At 40.0% G+C, this 21,270-nt stretch overlaps 1 pseudogene; it reads right to left on the reverse strand.

Moving 5' to 3' along the window:
- Positions 1 to 489: 489 nt before the first annotated feature.
- LOC124080137 (large ribosomal subunit protein uL23-like) lies at positions 490 to 947 on the reverse strand (annotated as a pseudogene).
- Between the last annotated feature and the right edge of the window lie 20,323 nt (positions 948 to 21,270).

Consider the following 21,270-nt stretch of genomic DNA (forward strand, 5'->3'; position numbering starts at 1 on the left):
CCTGGTACAATGTGGTATTGCAGAAGTAAAATGTTCATTAACTTGACAGGAGCAGTGGTGCATGCCTGCAATCCCAGTGGCTCCAGAAGCTGAGACAGGAGGATGGCAAGTTCAAAGCCAGCCTCAGCAACTTAGTGAGGCCCTAAGCAACTCAGTGAGATCTTGTCTCAAAATAAAGAATGAAAAACAGGGCTGGGGATGTGGCTCAGTGGTTAAGCGCTCCTGGGTTCAATCCCTGGTACCAAAAACCAATGCTTGTTAACTCACTAATTGATTAATGTCCCTTACCCCTATGCCAGGGAAGTGAGAATTTCCCATGCTTTCTTAAAACCCTTAGGAGGAGGGGTCACTTTTCCTCCATTCATTTAGGAGCCACCATTTTTTCCCAGGTCATTTCATACATCATGGAACAGCAATCCATCTTTTTAAAATTCTTTTTTTTTATGTTGGAAAAAAAAGTATATTTAGACTTAGACAGCTGGACTCTGTTTAGATGATCCCAATTTTGTTGGCAACGTCCAAAGAATCATAATCAGGAGCCAGTCTCCATCAGGCCTGATCAGGGTGTTAACCTTGGCCACATCAATGTCATAAAGCTTCTTTGCAGTTTGTTTGATCTGGTGTTTGTTGGCCTTGACATCCACAATAAACACAAGTGTGTTGTTGTCTTCAATCTTCTTCACGGCCGACTCAGTGGTCAGAGGGAATTTGATGATGGCTTGGTGGTCAAGCTTATTTCTCCTGGGGGTGCTCTTCCAAGGATATTTGGGCTGCCTCCGGAGCTGCAATGTCATGGGTTGCCGGAAGGTAGATGACATGTGGATCTTCTTCTTTTTATGACTGTGGACACTCTTCAACACTGTCTTCTTGGCCTTCAAAGCTTTGGCTTTGGCTTTGGCTTCAGCTTTGGGAGGGGCAGGCGCTTCCTTCTTAGCTTTCGGCGCCATCTTGGTGAAAAGGCTTAATATTCTTATTTATTTATTTATTGCAGTATTGGGGATTGAACCCGGGGATGCTCTACCACTGAACTACATCCCAGTTGTTTTCCTTTTTTTCTTTTGAGATAGGTTCTCACTGAGTTGTCCCGGCTGCCCTTGAACTTGTGATCCTCTTGCCTCAGCCTCCCAAGTTACTGGGATTATGAACAGAGCATGCAACAATGCCACACCTGGCAACCCCACTTGTTTGCATTCCTGCCTAGCCCTGCCACCTCTCAAGCTTTCAGAATGGGCGATGGCTTTTTTTTTTTCTTTTTCTTTTCCTTTCTAGCACGTGAACGTTGAGATCAGCTATAATTTTGAAGTCTTAAAAGAAGTGGCCTGGGTTCATTAAATTCTAATGGCGCTGATGGAAAGGAAAGATAGTTGCTTTAATTAAGGAAGACCTCCCTTGGCTAATGCTGTGGTTATGATGGTGGCGGTGGAGCGCTGCCGCTGCGGCTGCTAAGTAGGATGATTATGGTGTTCAAGGGAGTTCAGAAGCGCCAGTCTACACCCTCAGGCAGCCCAAACTACACATCTGCCAAGCATCTACATACAGCCTGTCACTGCTCTGCTTGGGAGCTTACCCAGCAGGGCAAACTTTTGCCAGCTTTGGATCCCACTCAAAGTTTAGGGAACATGTCTTCTGGGTAAATAAAATCCCCCAAAACAACATGCCTTTGAGGGGAAAGATTGTGTGTGTGTGTGTCTGTGTGTGTGTGTGTGTGTGTGTGTGTGTGTGTGTGAGAGAGAGAGAGAGAGAGAGAGAGAGAGAGAGAGAGAGAGAGATTTTGCTGTTGTTGTTGTTGCTGTTATTATTGTTGCTCGGGATCAAATCCAGAACCTTGCACATGTTAAACATGTGCTCTACCACTGAGCTATGTCCAATCCCTAAAATTCTGGCTGATTTTTCTTTAGCAATCTGTTTTTTTATAGACCCAGACAAGGACCCCTCCCCTCCTTTTCAGCACTGGAGTTTGAACCCAGGGGTGCTGTACCACTGAGCTCATCCCCAGCTCTATTTATTTACGTATTTATTTGTTTATTTATTTATTTTAGATAAGACCTTGTTAAGTTGCCCAGGCTGACTTTGAACTTGAGATCCTTCTGCCTTAGCCTCTCAAGTAGCTGGCATTACAGAAGTGCACCACCACACTCCTTCACAGAATTCTTTGAACACCGGTTGAAATTGCACTATTACTGTTCCCTTCCTTTGAATTTAGCCTGAGAGGCCATCTTGAAAATATCACTTTAGGAGAAGGCAACATAATGAGCTCTGAATGCTTAGTGTGGATTCACACAGAGATCCTGTCGATCTTATATGCGAGTAGAGAGAAGGGATGTAAAGGATGGTGGGAAGGAATGTGGGGGTTACCCTGGGAAAATTCTGCTAGCTTTACCCATTTTCCCAAGACCAGCCCTGAGAGCAAGATCCAGCTGAGCTCAGAAATATCTGGTCAGTAAGTGTAGTGGATGCTGTGCTGTGTGCTCAGATCATCCTTTGGGGTAGAATAATTTATTTCCTTCACCCACCAGGACTGCAGCTGACAGCACTTAGTTCCTGCCTTCTCTGGAACTGTGGATCTTCATCCTTAGACATGCCACCTTCCCAGCCTGTACACAATGACTGCAGATGCAAGGACATGAAGACTGCATGTGGGACGATGCTATTACAAGGGGGCTGAGGAGTGGTCCAGCTTCACCCTCTGCTTGTTCCTCTTTCTTCCCTTACCCCACTGGCATCAATACCTAGAGCACTTTCAAAACAGTTCCCTCTCATGGATCTTCATCATATAGTCTGCTTTCTGGAAAATCTGATTTGCAATAGTCATTCCCTCTTTCATTAATGCAGGCGCTTCTGTGTTAGATTTCAACATCCTGACTGCAGGTCCACTGACCAGATGGATTTCAGAGTCCATTTTTTCATCTTTTTTTTTTCCAGTGCTGAGGTGAGAACTCAGGGCCTTGCACATGCTAGGCAAGTACTCTGCGCCTAAGTACACCCCAGCCCCTCCCCTCATCCATCCTTGCTCTTTCCTCAGTGTGTGGGCTGCTTTGACAGAACGTCTGCAGTTCCACATTCTGATTTAGAGTTCAACTAATGTCTTGGAAGACACTTGTGTGCTGTTTGCCTCATATGGGTCTCGTACTTCATTTGCTGCTCAGATCTTGTTCAGGGAGAAGATTGTGTCTATTTTTTTTAATGTGTGTGTGTGTGTGTGTGTGTGTGTATATATATATATATATATATATATATATTATATATAAAATTGGTTGTTCAAAACATTACAAAGCTCTTGACATATCATATTTCATACATTTGATTCAAGTGGGTTATGAACTCCCATTTTTACCCCGTATATACATTGCAGAATCACATCGGTTACACATCCACGTTTTTACATATTGCCATACTAGTGACTGTTGTATTCTGCTACCTTTCCTATCCTCTACTATCCCCCAAGATTGTGTCTAAATTTCTCATTTTCCCAAAACCCTTAGCTTTAGACTCAGCCCCCTTTGGGGGAAATAATTAGTGCTGCCTGTCTGGCCAAGCTTCCACAATCCTCTTGGTCTTAACGACCCTGGAAGCCTATCACCAAAGAAGAATGTCATAGACTCTGGCTGTCAGTAGGGAACTCTGAGGTCATTTAGTGCAGCCTCCTAGTCTAACAGGAATCCTCCCAGGCCAGAAAGGTTGTCACACTTTAAATCAGGATTGCTCAAGATGTCACCCAGTGTCGTTGCTAAGTACCAGTCCTGAACCAACCACAAGCTCAGATTCTTAGTTACTTGTCATTCTGAACAAAACAAGTGAGAAGGCAGTTTACAGGGGAAGTCAGTTGGCAAGAGCACTCAGGAGGCTGAAGGGTAGAATGGAGCTGTAACAAAAGGGCAAACCTAATTTATTTTGGTTTCCTTATGTAAGAACTAACGAGGTAAGCCGAACAATGTATACCCGAATTACAGGCAACCTTGCAACTAGGGAACAACACTCCAAAGCCAGGCTCCTGCATCTTTGGCTTAAGCCTTGCAAGACCAGTAGCAGACATGCTTAATCTTCAGACTTCAGGAAACAGTTTTCTTCAAACTCCCTGGCTAACCCTCCTAGTGCCTTTCAACTGAGACAGGTAGGAAGTTCTTTCAGCCACCCAATCAAAGTCCTGCTGGTTCCTACAACACCTGTCTTCAGTGAAGGGCAGGGAAGAGCTTGTCCTTCATTCCTCAAGGACTTGCCTGCACTTGAACTGTCAGTTCTTCCTGGGAAAATCTTTCTCGGGGTGGGGTGGGGGGAATGTATGTGTCCACAGCACCATTCCCCATGGCCAAGTGCCAAGTGACGAAAGTGTCGGAGCTTTTGAAATTGTCAGAGAAACTGATTTCCTTGTCAAGTCTCATCCTGTATGGTTGGAGGGCCAAATTCTACTTTCGTGTTAGCTGCCACGCAGATCAAAGGCTGCTGACAAGGAGCTGAAGGGTTTGTGCCTGGTCTGCTTCAACCTTTCCTCAACCCAGCATGGGGAATGCTCCTGGCTTTCGGCTTTCTTGAACTCTCTTATCGATCCTCCTTTGTGGGCCAACAGATGAAGGGCCTGGGAAATAATTTGGAGGGATATAACTCAGAGACAGCTTTCTTAAATTTGCAGCAGGAAGGAGGCCAGAGGAAAGGGAAGACAGGAGCGAGTCAGAAATTGCAAACTTAGGAAAGGCCAGAAATTGAGGGGTCAATGTTCAGTGGAAGAATCAAAGGAGGAGACGGGGTGAGGTGTCAGGCCAGAGGATCTCCAGTAGGGGATCTCACAGAAGGACTAGTCTTTTCATGGCTTGGTTTTTTGAGAGTATTGCATGAAGGTAGGACACAAAGGAGATGACTTCTGAAGCCACTTCCTACATTGTCTTTATCATAAGCCCATGAGGGGAGAGGTGAGTGACTGAAAAGTTCAAGTTATGAGTAACCCTACGTACATCCGAAAGTACATAAAAGTCAAGGGTAAGACTAGAGAGAGTGGGAAGATAATGGTGCAGATGAATGTTGTAGAGATCATCCACACCAGGGAGGAGGCCATGGGAATGAACCAAGGGTGTGGAGCACAGAGACAGGAGAATGGTGCTTCTAGATTCAAGAGAGCTCATTCTTGGTTTCCTGACTTGAGCTTTCTCTTTGGACTTTTGGACAGTGCTTAGTACCATCTCCTGTTCACCATCTCCTCTCTATTTCCTTCTCCTTACACCCCAAACATTTAAAGTTTCTGCAGTTTTTAGGATTGAACCCAGGGCCTGAAGCATGCTAGGCAAGCATTCTATCATTGAGCTACACTTCCAGAACTCCCAAATATTTTTGACAAGAAGAAACCAGCTGCACCTGTTTCTCCATCCACAGGCAAGCTGCATACCTCAATGGAATCAGATGAGGAAAATTTTCAAAGTATTAGGTACCCCAGGAGACATGATGTTCTCAAAAACGGCAAGAGAAAACATCTCCCGGAGAGGCTGGGCAGTTGGGCGTGGTGGTGCACCCCTGTAATCCCAGATACTCTGGAGACTTACAAGTTCAAGGCCAGCCTCAGCAGTGCAGTGAGACCCTGTCTCAAGATAAAAAGTAAAAAGGACTAGGGATGTAGCTCAATGGTAGAGCACCTCTGATTTACTCCCTAGTACAGAAAGAAAGAGAAAGAAATTGGGCACTAAGGTTTGATTACACCTTTAGCCCAGACTGCTTCCATTTTGCTTGGCCTGACTATTGCAGGCGGGGGTGGGGGATAGTATAAGATCCCTGAGGCCAGGTGCCCTTGTCCATCTAGATGGTCATTTATTCTGGTTTATTACCAACTTAATCACCTCCATAAGTTTCACCTTTTATATATATCTTTATTTTATTTACTTTTTTTTAATGTGGTGCTGAGGATCGAACCCAGTGCCTCAAGTATGAGAGGCAAGTGCTCTACTGCTGAGCTACAACCCCAGCCCCATAAGTATTGCTTATGATAGTGTGCTATTTCAATTTATTTGTTCCTTGAGTGCAACAAGAGGTTGAAAGGTAAATTTGCATAGAAAAGAGTCTCATTATGTTAATCTCGCTGGTTTCTGCATATCAGGTAGCAAATAGGGAGAATTTAGATAGTCAAGTATTATCCCCCAATTTACTGACTCTATTAAGTGCTTGTGTTTAGATAGCAAAGTTTATTTGTACTTTTATTATTTCCATAAAATAGGGAAATGTCTCCAACGGCCAGGCTCAGTGGCTCACACCTGTAATTCCAGTGACTTGGGAGGCAGAGGCAGGAGGATTGCGAGTTCAAAGTCAGCCTCAGCAAAAGCGTGGTGCTAAGCAACTCAGTGAGACCCATCTCTAATAAAATACAAAATAGGGCTAGGGATGTGGCTCAGTGGTCTAATGCCCCTGAGTTCAATCCCCCTATACTCCACCCCCACAAAAATTTCTCTCACTTCACAGATGGAACTGGGCACTAGAATGTGAAAAGCACCTAAAATTTCAAATAAATATGAAACTAAGTTCTCAGCCTTGACTGTCTATAAGAATCACCCAGAGAGTTTTTATAACACACTGGCATTTAGCTCTCATCTTGAATTGATCAAATCAGAACATAGCTATTAAGAGCTCCTCAGATAATTGATTCCCAGTGGGAATCCAGGGTTGAGAGCTACTGGCTTACCAGTGTTTGCTGTTTCTTTTGGAAAGCTACATGGCATGCAGGTCACACTGGTAGTAGGTTTGGTCTCCACCAGTTGACACACGTTAGGAAAGTCTTCCCACTCACAGACATTTGTTTATTTACGTGAAGCCAGATGGGCAACACCCAGGTTAGGTGAACCATCTGGGCCATTGAGAATGTCAATATAACTTGATTAGTGTCTTCATTTCATGAAATTTTACTAAGCCTGGAAAATTCTAGATGCTGAAAGGCCTAAGGGGAGGCACCTCATTTCCAGGTGCAAGACAAGGCTGTGGATCTGCATGATGCTATACATCAGTAATCCCTTGCCAAAGTGCATGCTGGGAATCAAAGTGGTAGTAGGAGTTCAGAGAAGGAGCAAGTAACACCAGGATATCACTCTTAAGGTGGATCTCAAAGAATGAGTGGGATTTGAAGAGGTGACAGGGAAGAGAAAGAACACTTCTGATTCTAGGCCCAAGTAGTAACCTGTGGCCTGATGGTGGCAGATTTCTGGGACCCACAGCAGACCTTTTAAATTGCAATCAGTGCTCCTGGTATCAGGTGGAAATCAGTCAGGGACAGCAACGTCTGTCAGGTGCATACATAAATTCACCTTGCCCCTACTTTCACTTTCTGGTCTCTCACATCTGGGTTAGAGAGTCAGCCATCACCACCCACCCAATTTCCTTGTTTGGTGATGTCGCTGGACTCCCTTCTCTGTCTTATGGTCCCCTTGGTTCTGCACTGTCTTGAAGTTAGCGTCTCTGGGAAATCCAGTGAGGGAAATGTCTATAACATGTGGCTCCTGGTTCTCTCTCCAGCTGGGCTAGTACAGCTCCTCTCCCCAGAGTCTACCCTGGAATTCTCTCTAAGGTGTTGGCTCAGCCAGGCGGGCTTCCCAACCTTCTTCACATCGTGGAATACAGAAGAAAGACCATAACCTTTGTATGGAAAATGGAGCTACCTGCTCTCTGCCGTCCTGCAGGAGTGATTAGTCTGAATGCCAAAGAGATAAAGGTCTGCAGAGCTGGAACTAAGCTGCTGCACACCAGAGGTAAAGCTGGGTCCTGAGCAACTCTGGAGCAACTGGTGAGGAAACCTAAGGCAAAACAGTAGGCTGTCCCACTAGGTGGACAGAAAGTACCAACAGGGAGAGAGAAACACAGCAACCAACTTCCTGTCCTGGCAGGTGGGCAGACAGCATTGCCAGACATCAGAATCCCCAGGGTTACAGTGGACAAGGGGGTAAATATTGAAATTACCTGGTCTTTTCTCCACCATGCTGGGGATGGACCAATAGGCAGAGATCCCAAAGTCAAACTGGGGAATCAGTTCCAGCTGGGTGCTCGGAGTGAGCCAAGCTAGGGAAAAAGCCCAGGATTAGAGAAGAGAAGACAAGTTATACTAGAACACCCCAAATTAGATCAGAAGTAAATCAAATGAACAACCAGGAGTGAAGTATGCCCTTTAAAGTTAGGGATCACGTCTAAGCTATCTCTGTATTCTCATATCTAGCCCAGATGGCATGTAGTTTATTATTTTTACTATTATTTCTGAATGAATGAATACGTATAGGGCTGAGCCCAAAGTCATAAGGATGGAGTGGTTCAAGATACAGAGCCAAGGCCTGCAGGGGCTGAGAAATCCAATCAGGGCAACTTGATATGTGTTAGGAGATGCCTGTGAAGTTCTCCTGGAAGCATGCTGGGCTAGTGGCAAGGAGAGCATTATAGTCTAGGGGGACCAAGGCACAGGGTGAGTTAGAGCAACAATACTGTAGTGTTTGCAGGTTTACAAAGGGTACTCACATACCTTATCTAGTGCATCTGAGCCTCACAACAACCTCCTGAGGATATGCAAGAGTAGATTAGACGTGTCGCCTGTCCTCAGACCGTGCTTTGCTTTCTGGAGTGCCAATCAGACGGAGTGGAAGCCAGTGGCTTGTTTACCTATAGCACATGTGGAATGGGAAGTCAGAAGGCCAATAGAAGAAACCTTGGCTCCATTAGAAACCCAGCTGTGCAAGGAGCTCTGGTGGATGAGGGACCAGGGAGCCAGAATAAATATTTAACTTTCATTTTGAAACACTGTGCTTGTGTGGCTGCGGCCATTGTGGTGGGCAAGCTGTGAGGGCTAAATATTTACACTTTCTAATTGTTCCCACCAAACTGCTGGATGTCCCCATTCTCTGCAAGTTGTCTGTCTGTGCACTCATACATTGATTCATTTATTGTTTGCTTATTTCCCCACTTTCCTACTTTAAAAATTTATTTATTAGTTTGGGAAGGAGGTTAAGGGAGGGGGGAGGAGGCACAGAGTTTGAGTCAAGATTCTCTTCCATTTCAGAGAAAGGAAATAAAACCACAAGGTGGAAAGTAGAGGTAGAGAAAATGCTGACTGGCTTCTAGGTCTTTTACGCACTGTAGGTTTTTAAAATCGAACCTTTATTGGGGGATGATTTTAGATTTACCAAAATGTTCCAGAGATAGTAAAGAGAGTTTCCAAATCTCTCTCACCCAGCAGCCCTCACATAACCACGGCATGTTAGTTAAAACTAAGAACCTAACATGGGCATAGTACTATTCACTAAACTCCACAGTTATTCAATGTCAGATGGATCTATCACTCAATCTTACCTCCATCCTCATACTGCCTGCTTCACATGTCTCTGTCCTCTAAGCGCTCTTCTCTTTTTTGGGGGTGGGGGATACTAGGGATTGACCTCAGGGACATTCGACCACTGAGCACATCCCCAGCCCTATTTTGTATTTTATCTAGAGACAGGGTCTCACTGAGTTGCTTAGCACCTCGCCTTTGCTAAGGATGGCTTTGAACTCACTATCCTTCTACCTCAGCCTCCTGAGCCGCTGGTATTACAGATGTGCGCCACCGGGCCCATTGTGCTCTCTTCTTATAAGGACACCAGTCATTAAGTTTAGGGCTCACCCTAAATTCAGGAAGATTTCATCTCAAGATCCTTAACAGATTACATCTGCAAAGATGCTATTTCTAAATAAGGTCACATTCTGAGGTTCCAGTGGACATGAATTTTGAAGGGACACAGTTCAACTCCTTATGCTTAGTATTGACTCATGGATATTTCTTTCATTCTTTGGATTAGAATCAAATCATTTATTTATTCATTTATTACCTCAGATTGTTCCAGCTTTGGCCAATGGCTCTTTCTGCTTAGCATCTATATCCTTTTGACTTTCTCCATCTTCCTTTCCCTTCTCATACTGCCCAGAGCTCAAAGATGCTCCAGGGTCATCTTGTATTTTCCCTTTCCTAGTCCTAGAATTACCCTTTCTTTACACAGCTTTCATTCATTTTATCAAGAATGGTTTTGCAAATTTATGAGGTAGAACCCAGATTAGTTTCAAGTTCCTTGTCCCATACTTAGTGACATGAGGTTTTACTGGTGGATTAAGGGACTGTCAACCAGACCCATGAGGGATGATGTTTCCCATCAGTCTTTCAATTAATGGCTTCACAATCCATTGATGAGGGCATTAGACTTTACCAAATGCCATTCCTCCTCCATGTATCAGTTGGGTTCTTCTACAAGATGGGACTTTCTCTCAATTCTTTGAATATCCTTGGAAAAGCAGGATAAATACTTCATACATCTTCAGAAGAATGCATTTGTCCCCTAGTAGTTTCCAAAGGTGTTCAATGAGAATTATTTGTTGCTTTGTTTTGAGGAATTATGGACTCAGGAATTTTTTGTTGGTGGTGTTTCGTTTTATTCATACATTTTTTTTGGTTCTGGGGACTGAAGCCAGGGGTGCTCTACTACTGAGCTACATCCCAGACCCTTTTTATTTTATTTTGAGACAGGGTCTTATTAAGTTGCCCAGATTGGCCTCCAACTTGAGATTTTCCTGCCTCAGCCTCCCAAGTAGTGAGATTATAGGTATGCACCACCATGTCTAGCTGCAGTCATATTTTTTAGGTTAACTTTATTTATAGTTTACATAAAATGCATTGTACACATTCACCAACAGATAGCCTACTATGTAACCACGAACACAGCCAAAATACAGAACATTTCCATCACTCTAAAAGTTTTCTCATTTCTCTTCATAATCACCCCTTCCATTTCCATTCCCAGGAACCCATGAATCTCCTTCCTCTCTTTATTGATTTGCCTGTTCTAGAAATCCATACAAGGACAGTTACATACATAGTATATACTCTTTGTGTCTGGCTGGTTCACCCGGCATGATGTTTTCTAGATTCCTCTATGTTGTTACATGCATTAACAGTTTTTTTTTTCTTTTCATTACTGTGGTGTATTTCACTTTACAAACAAGTTTACAAACCGAAACTTGTTTATTCATCTGTTAATAAGTACTAGGGATGTTTTTAGTTTGGGGGCTATTACAAATAAAGCTGTTGTGAATGTTGGGGTACAAGTCTTTGTGAGGACAAGTGTTTTCATTAACCTTGAGTAAATACCTACAAGTAGAATTTCTGAGTTGAATGGTAGGTGAATGTTCAACTTCATAAGGAAGTGCCCACCACTTTCAAAGCAGTTGTACTTTTGCGTTCCCACCAGCAACATATGAGTTCCAGTGGTTCCACAGCTCTTTTTAATTATAGCCACCTCAGAGGTGTGAAAAGGTATCTCTTTGTGGTTTTAACATGTACTTCCTGATGACTAACGGGTATCCTTTCATGGACTCATTAGCCATTCATACCTCTTTTTTTGTATGTCTGTCAATTTTAGGCTCAGAGCAAACCGAGAGGGAAGAACAGAGATATCTCATATCCCCCTGGCTTCCACCCCAATGTTGCTTCTCCCCTTGTCAATGTCCCCAGAAGAGTGGAACATTTCTTTGAACTGGAACTCACTTGGCATATCATTATCCCTCAAAGTTGATAGTTTACCTTGGGGCTCGCTCTTAGTGTTGTATGATGGCATGTATCCACCATTATAGTTTCATACACAGCAGTTCCCTACAGTCTTCTATGATCTGCCTATTCTTCCCTTCTCACCCCCTGGCAAATCCTGTTGTTTTGCCATCTCTAGGATGTCATATAGTTGGAATTATACAGCATACGGGCTTTTAGATTGGTTCCTTCCATTTAGTAATATGTATTTAAGTTTCCTCCATGGATTTTCATGACTTGATCCTTCATTTCTTTTGCGCACTGAATACGATTCCATCATCTAGTTTATTGATCCATTTCACCTACTGAAGGACATGTCTTATATACATTTTGTAAGATTTGTATTTATTCATTTTTAGATGCTAATGTAAATGGTATTATGTTCCCAAGTTTCACCAAGTAAGAACAAAGCTGCTATAAATATTTGCGTGAAGGTTTTGGTGTGGGCATAGTTTTCAGCTCGTTTGGGTAAATATCAAGGAGCGTGGTTAGTGGATGATAACGTACAAATATTTAGCTTTGTAAGATACTGCCAAGCTGTCTTCCAAAACAGCTGTAATATTTTTCATTCCCACTAGCAATGGACGAGAGTTCTCGTGGCACCACATCCTCACCAGCATTTGATGTGACAGTGTTCTGGTTTGGGCCATATTAGAATGGTATATAATGTCACCTCACTTTTTTGTTTTAATTTGCAGTTCCCTGATGACATATGATGTCAAACAGCTTTTCATGAGCTTATTTGCCATCTGCAGGTCTTTTTTGATAGGATATCTTAAGATCTTTTGCCTATTTTTTATTCAGGTTTTTTTCTTATTGTTTAGTTTTAAGAGTATTTTTTTTATATATTTTGTTATTTAAAATACAATTTAAAATAAATGTTAGGTATACAACATGATGTCATGGGTCTCTGTATGTTTTGGATAGAAGTTTTCTTTATCAAATATGCCTTTTACAAATATTTTCTCCCCTAGTTTGAGATTTATCTTTTCATTCTCTTGGCAATATCTTTCACAGGACAAAATTTTCTAATTTTAACAAAGTTCAACTTATCAATTCTTCTGTGGATTGTGCCTTTCACATTATATCTAAATCATCATTGCCAAACCCAAGATCAACTAGATTTTTTCTTCTATGTAATCTTCTATGAATTTTATAGTTTTGCCTTTTATGGTTTTATAATAAATCTTGAGCTAAATTTTGTAAGTTCTGAGTCTAGATCATTATTTATCTGTTTATTTATTTGGCATGTGTACATCCTATTGATCCTGCATCATTTGTTTAAAAAGAATATCTTTTCCCCATTATATTGTCTTTTCCCACTTATCAAATATCAGATGACTATATTGATGTGGATCTATCTTTGGTTTCTCTCTTCTCCCTCCATTATTCTATTTATCTCTTCTTTTGCCAATTCTTCATTGTCTTCATTACTCTAGCTTTATAGTAAGTCTTGAAATCAGGTAATATCAGCAACTTTGTTTTTCTCCTTCAACATTGCACTAGTTATTCTGGGTCTTTTGCTTCTCTACTGAACTCCATATCAGATGTTTGCCAATATCCACAAACTAGCTTGCTCAGATTTTGATTGGGATCGCACTGAAAGTATAGTTGAGAAGAACTGACATTTAACAATATTAAATTTTCCTGTCCATAAACATGGAATATCACCCCATTTATTTATCTCTTCTTTGATTTGTATCATCAGAGTTTTGTTGATTCCTTCATGTCTTATACATATTTTGTAAGATTTATATTTATTCATTTTTAGATGCTAATTAAATTGTATTATGTTTTTCATTTCAAATTTGATTTGTCCATAGCTAGTACATAAAAAATTAGCTGACTTTTGCATATTAACCTTATATCCTGCAACCTTGCTATAATTGCTTATTAATTTTGGAACATTTTGTTGATTTTATTTTTTCATTTTTTAATATGCATACACACACATATATATGACTACTAGAAAATGATCCCAGATGCTGAGTTATATTCCCTATCCTCCTTTATTTTGAGATGAGGTCTCCCTAAGTTGCTGAGGCTGGCCTTGAACTTATATCATTCTGCCTCAGCCTCCAGAGTCACTGGCATTACAGGTATGTGCCACCATGTCTGGCCTTTGTTGATTCTTTCAGATTTCTACACAGGCAATCCTATGGAATTGCAAAGACAGTTTTATATTTTTCTTCTCAACCAATATACATTTTATTTTCTTTCCTGATCTTTTTGCATTAGCTAGGACGTCCAATATGATGTCCAAAAGGAGCAGTGAAAGAGGATATTCTTGTCTTCTTGATCTTAGTGGGAAATATCATAGTTTATCATGATTAAATATAACGTTAGATGTAGATATTCTTTTTTGTGTGTGTGTGTGGGGGGGGTAGTACTGGGAGTTGAGCCCAGGGGTACTTAACCACTGAACCACATTCCCAGCCATTTTAAAAAATATTTTATTTAGAGACAGGGTGTTGCTAAGTTGCCTAGAGCCTCGCTAAATTGGCTGGCTTTGAACTCACAATCTTCCTTCCTGAGCCTCCTGAGCTGCTAGGATTACAGGCTTGCACCACTGTGCCCTGCTATAGATGTTCTTTTATCAAGTTGATTAAGTTCTTCTATATTCCTAGCTTGTTAGAGTTTTTATAATAAATGGATAATAGATTTTTAAAAATTCTGCCTTTGCATCAACTGATATGATCATGTAGTTTTTCTTTTTACCTTCTTGATATGATGGATTTCATTGTTCTTTGAATGTTGGGTCATCATAAGATAATGTTGGGTCATCATAAGATAAATGAAACTTGGCTGAATTGCATAATTCTTTTTATACATGTTTGAATTCAATTTGCTAGTATTTTATTGGGAATTTTTTTATTTAGTTATGCATGACAGTAGAATGCACTTTGATACATCTTACATAAATGGAGAATAATTTCCCATTCTTCTTTTTTGCACCTATGTTCATGATAGATGTTGGTCTATAGATTTCTCTTCTTATAATATCTTCATCCAGCTTTGGTATTAGATTAAGGCTGGCCTTATAGAAAAGGAATTGTCCTTGTGCTTCTATCTTCTGAAAGAGATTGTAGAGAATTGGTATAATTTCTTCCTTAAATGTTTGGTGGAATTCACCAAAGAACTCATTTGGGCTTGGCACTTCTGTTTAAAAGTAATAAACATTGATTCCATTTCTTCGATAAATCTGCACCTAGTCAGATGATCTATTCCTTCTTTTGAGTGTGTTAGTAGGTTGTGTCTTTCAAGACATTGATCCATTCATCTAAGTTATCAAATCTGTGAACATAGAGTTGTTCATAATATTCCTTTATTAGCTTCTTAATGTCCTTTATTTCATTTCTGATATAAGTAAATTGAGACATGCTTCTTCCTCCCCCTGTTAATTAGCCCAGCTAGAGGCTTGTTGGTTTTATTGATCTTTTCAAAGATCTAGTCTAGGGTTTCACTAATTTTCCCTATTGATTCACTGTTTTATGTTCATTGATTTCTGCATTAATATTTCTTTTCTGTCTTTTCCTGCTTACTTTGGATTAATTTGGTCTTCTCTTTCCAATTTCCTAAGGTGATTAGATTATTTCTAGTTTTTTTTCTTTTCTAAATATGCATTCACATAAATTTCCCCTAAGCACCGTTTATGCTGCAGCCCATAAATTTTGGTAAGTTGTATTTTTATTTTCATTTAGTTCAAATATTTTAAAATTTGTCTTGATATTTCATCTTTGACCAATGTGTTATTTAAGTGTGTCACTTAATCTCCAAGTATTTTGGATTTTTTTCAGCTATCTTTCTGTTGTTGATTTCTAGTTAAATTCCATTGCAGTCTGAGGATAGACATTGTATAATTTCTGTCTTTTAAGTGTGCCAGGGTATTCTGTGGTCCAGAATGTGGTCTACCCTGATGAATATTCTATGTGGGCTTGAGAAGAATTTCTATTCTGCTATTAAGTAAGGTAGTCTTTTGTCTCTAGAAGCCCCATGTATTTTGATGTTCTGTTGTTAGGCACATACACGTTAGGGATTATTATTACTTCTTGGATAAGTGAACCCTTTATCATTATGTAATATCCCTCTGTTTCTCTGAAACTTTTCTTGCTCTGAAGTCTAAAATTAAATATAGCCTTCCCTACTTTCTTTGATTAGTGTTAACATGTTATATCGTTCTCCATGCATTTACTTCTAATCTCTTTGTGTCTTTATTTTTCAAAAATTTTGATTGGTACATTAAAAGTATACATGATAGTGAGATTTGTTGTTATGTATTCATATATGTACAAAATAGGACAATATAATTTAGTCAGTTTTATTTCCTAATACCTCTCCTTTTCCTCTTGTCTTTCCTCCCCCCTGGTCCTCTTCCTCTACCCCACTGGTCTCCCTTTTATTTTCATTAGATCATCCCCACTCCTTTTCTGAGTATATGAAGTAAGGTGCTTGTAGACAACATATCCACTCTGACAATCTCTCCCTTTCAATTGGTGAATTTAAACCATTAGTGCTCGAGCTGATTTTTGATATATTTGGATTAACATCTATGATATTTGTTATTATTTTCTATTTTTTTGTAGGTACAGCAAATCAGAGTATGTCTACTTGTGGTCTGTGTTCCTCTTATTTTTATCTCCCACTTGTTTTCTGCTTTTTGTTGTCTTGTATAATTACATCTTCTCTCCTTTCTTAATACATTGTCAGACATTTAAAAAAAAAAACAGAGTGCTTAAACCTGTGCTACATCCCCACCCCTTTTTGTTTTTTATTTTGAGACAGGTTCTCTATTAAATTTTCCAGACTGGCCTTGAATTTGTGATCCTCCTGCCTCAGCCCCAGAGCTGCTGGGATTACAGGTGTGTGCCACTATGCCCAGCTTCTTTTCTTCCTCCTTATGGTTGGTTTCTCTAGAGTTTGCAATATATGTTCACAACTAATTCAAGTCCTCTTTCAAATAACATTATGCTGCTTCACTGGTAGTAGAAGTGCCTTTTAATTAAAAATCAATCCTCATTCCTCCCTCTCCCATTCCTTGTATTATTACTACTGTTTAATTTATCTATAAATATTATATATACTTATATTTTATATAATTGAATACTATTTTGCTATTATTATTTTGAACCAATAATAGGTCTATTAGGTCAAATAAGAAAAATGCTATTTTACCTTAGCTTATTCCTTCTCTGATTGTCTTCCTTTCTTTATGTTGATTTAAGTTTCTGATCTGTTAGTTTTCTTCTTAGAATTTCTATCATTTCTTGCAAGGTAGATCTACTGGCAAACAAATTCAATTTTTGTTTTACTGAGAAACTCTTTATTTCTTCTTCACTTTTGAAGGATAATTTCACAGGGTACAGAATTCACAATTGTTGATTTCCCCCTGCCTTAAAAATATAAATATTCACTCACTTTTTTCTTCCTTGAATGAAAAAAAGCTGGATTAATTATTATGTTCACTTCTCTATAAGTAAGTTGCTTTTTCCTCTGACCTCTTTCAATGTTTTTCTTCACCTTTCATTTTTTTATAGTTTGAATACTGTATGCTTAGTCATAATTTTTGTTTTGTTTTTGGGTGTTTAACCTAGTTTGTTTTCTCTAAACCTCCAGAAGCTTTGGTTTGGTATCTCACGTTAATTTGGAGAAATTCTGTCATTATTGTTTCAAATATGCTTCTGCATCTTTCTCTCTTTCTGGTGTTCCATTACATGTAGGTTGCAATTTTATAGTCAACCCAAAGTTCTTAGATATTCTGTTCTGGGACTTTATTTTTCAATCTGTTTTTGTATGCTTTTCAGGTTTGGAGTTTTCTTTTGAGATATCGTTAAGCTCAGAAATTCTTTCCTCAGCTGTGTCCAAGTTCCAATAAGCTTATTAATGTCATTCTTCATTTCTGTTACAGTGTTAGTCATTTTTAAAAAAAAATTCTCTAGCATTTCTTTTTGGTTATTTCTTAGAATTTCCATCTCACTGTTCTTGCACACTGTCTACTTTATCCATTAGAACCCTTAGAAAATTTAGCAGAGTTACTTTACATTTCCAATCTGATAATTCCAACATTTCTGACATCCGAATCTGGTTGTGATGCTTGCTCTGTCTCTTCAAATTGTCATCTGCCTTTTAGTATCTCTTATAACTTTTTTCCTTGATAGCTAGGCATGATGTACTAGGAAAAATAAATTGTTGTATAAAGGCCTTTAGTATGTGGTGGTAAGAAGCAGGGTGGGGGGGGGCGCATGGGAAGCATCCCATAGTCCTGTGATGACGTCTTAGTCTTTTGGTGAACAATGTGCTTCTGCACTGTGAGCTTCATGAGTCCCGCTCAGTCCTGTCCTTCTCTTAGGTGGAACTAATTGGCTAGAGTGGGCTGTAGTTGATGTTTTCCTTCTCATATAAGATGCTAGAGGGGACTGGAGTAGGATATTTCCCTCCTTCCAGATCAGTTAGGCTCTGATAAAACGTCATTAAGTTTGATCGTGGTATCTCCTGAGAGCAGACCTTATCAAGAACAACAAATTGCTCTGGTTAGTGTACTTCAGAATAGTTCTTTTCCCTTTTCTCTGCCAGAGAAGGAGGGGATTTTTCTACAATAGTCACTGTGAGAACCAGGTCCAGGTATGGGAGGCAAAACAGAAGTGGGAGGCTTCCCTTGTTACTGTTTTCCCTGGAGTTTTTCACTCTGAGCGTTGTCTCAGCCTCCAGCCTCCAACAATTTGTCAAACCCAGTTCAAGTTTCCCTGCTCTAGTATTGGTTCCTGCAGAAGATTCTGGTTGTGGGCTTCATAATCCACAGTTAAGTTATGATTCTTTGTATCCGACTATTCATCTGTTAGCCTCTCTATTTTGAAGGGTGACCATTTACCCTGTGACCTGACTTCCTCCACAGATCTAAGAAAGAGTTGTTGGTTTTTCTGTTGAACTTTTACTTGTTCTAATGGAGTGGTGTCTTTCAAGCTTCCTACCTATAAGACTAGAAAACAGGAAGTCATTTTTTTTAAACCATCCTGAGGATTGAACCCAGGGTTTATCTACTACTGAACTACATCTGCAACTCCATCTATCTATCTATCTATCTATCTATTTATCTACCTATCTATGTATCTATCTTTCTATCTATCTATTTTGAGACAGGATCTCACTATGTTGCCCAGGTTGGCCTCAAAACTCAATCCTCCTGCCTCAGCCTGCCAAGTCACTGAGATTACAGGTATGTGCCACCATGCCCAGCTTGTTTGTCTTCTTATATATTGTTTGTCTTCTTGTATATTCTGGTTGTAAATTCTTTGTTAGTTATATTTATTCCAAGTATATTATCTGAACTGATGTGTTTTTTTTGTAGAATATTTGAAGTATTTCAATCATTTGTACTTATTATTCTTTCTAATGCTGAAAGTGCCCTGTATTTTTTTAAGATGGAGTGTTTTAAACCACACTGTTATGGTTTAGATTAGAGGTCCCCCCAAAAGCTTATCTGTGAGACCTTGCAAAAAAGCTTAGAGGTCGAATGACTGAGTTATAATATCCTAACTACAGACAGATAAGGTGTTGCTGGAGGAGGGGGCTCATTGGGGGCATGTCCTTGGGGTTTATATTTTGTCTATGAGGGTATCTCTCTCTCTCTCTCTCTCTCTCTCTCTCCTTCCTGGGTGCCATGTTCTCAGCTGCTTTGCTCCACCACACACTTCTACTATGATGTTTATTTCACCTTGGGCCCCAAGGAATGGAGCTGGTTGTCTATGGACTGAGACCTCTGAAACCATGAGCCCTAGAAGAAATTTTTCTTCTTCTAACTGTTCTTTTCAGGTCTTTTAGTCATGGCAGTGAAAAAGCTGAATAAAAGAACTATTTGAACCATTTTATAGAAAAAAAAATGTTCAAGATGAATGTATCAGAAACAAAATCTACTGAACCCACAGTTGAGATATTTTTGGATCAGTCATGATTCCTTCAGACCCAATGAATGAGAAGATGCTGACCACTCTTTTAAAAATGATGCCATGTCACTTGGGACTTGATGCTAAGAAAATAATATTGGTTTTATAGTAAACATGCCAGAACCTCTTAAATAAAATGTGACCTGTTCTTCACACAGCTTAGTACACTATTAGAATATGCCAAGGTAGTGGACTGATGCAACTAAGCGCATTTTTTAATACTTATTTTTTATTTGTACACAATACATTTATTTTGTTTATTTATTTTTATGTGGTTCTGAGGATGGAACCCAGGACTTTGCACATGCTAGGTGAGCGCTCTATCTCTGAGCCACCACCCCCACTAAGTGCATTTTTAGACTCTTCTTGGATGTCCTTCAAATTTCATTCAGGCACCTTACAAGAAAATCAACTTGTATACACTTCAACCATATTGAAAAATGGGAATTTATTAAAACTTGATTCTGGGCCAGGCACATAACCTGTTGTTTCATATCCGTTATTACACTTAATCTGACACAAATCCTACCAGATGGGCATAATTGTCTCTAGTCTACAGATTATGAAACTGAGTCAATGATAAAGATTGGGTTACATGCCTAAGGTCACTCAGTCACCAAGCAGCAGAGATTTACTCAATCCTGGCTCTGGCTGACCCCCAAAGCTGTGCTCACCACCACACAGATGGTCCCTGATTTGATAGCTTGACAACAGTTTTTTACCTTTACGTGGTGCAGAAGTATATCCACACAACCTTTCTGTTTACAATTTTCAGTTTGTATTCCATAAATTGCAAAAGATGGTTAACACTTTATTGTGAGATATACTTACATTAGGTGATTTTGTCCAATTGTAGGCTAGTCTAAGTGCTCTGAGCATGTTTAAGGTAGGATAGGCTAAGCTATAATGGTTGATTTGATGTGTGGAATATGTTCTGTATTATCATGCTGCCTCTCATCATATTTACTGGTTTCATAAAAACAAAATCTGTTCTGATAGCAGGTTTACAAAGTGTAGAATTTTTTTTTGTTTGTACACTGTATGCAATGCCATCCCCTAAGTATTATTTGTTTTTACACACTAGGGGCTCAAAAATGTGGTTTTGAACTGTTTTTAACAATGACAGCGGCCAGTGTCAGAGAGTGACAGCTTCAAAGAAGACATGACCAAGTGCTTATCAGTGTCACTGCCTTACTGTTACCTTCATACCCTGTTTGTCTCTTCCATCTGTTTTGTTGTCTGTGCATTTTTGCACCTGTAATTATTTCCTGGTTTCTAAGTTTTCAAATTTGATGGGTTTCCCCCCATTTTGCAGGGGAGAGACTTGAGAACAAATACAGACATTCAGATCTCTGGGATGCCATTTGACAGCTGTGATGGTTATTCTGAACTGTCAACTTGATTGGATTAAGAGATGACTAAGATTAAGAGACTTCTGACTATGTCAAGGAGGGTGTTTCTAGGAATGATTGACACGTGGACCAGCAAACTGAAGAGGAAACCCACCCTAAATGTAAGAGATAGTCGAATAGGTTGGGGACCTGAATGGAACAAAAATGTGGAAGAATGAGGAAGCAAGAGTGGACAAAAGCTCAATTCTTCTTGAGCGGCTTCTTCTGCTGCAATCACCTGAGGACGTCAGACTCCAGCTCCTTCGCTCTTCCAAAGTGGACTCTGACCAATGGCTCTCCAGAGAGTTTCTTTGGTCCCAAACTGGGGCTGCACCACCGCTCCTTCTTGTTTTGAGGCTCCAGCTTCTTGGACTGAAAGGGTACTAAT

This window comes from Marmota monax, unplaced genomic scaffold (assembly GCF_021218885.2).
Source record: "Marmota monax isolate L192 unplaced genomic scaffold, Marmota_monax_Labrador192_F-V1.1 WCK01_AAM20220418_F8-fsc00621, whole genome shotgun sequence".
NCBI lineage: Eukaryota > Metazoa > Chordata > Mammalia > Rodentia > Sciuridae > Marmota > Marmota monax.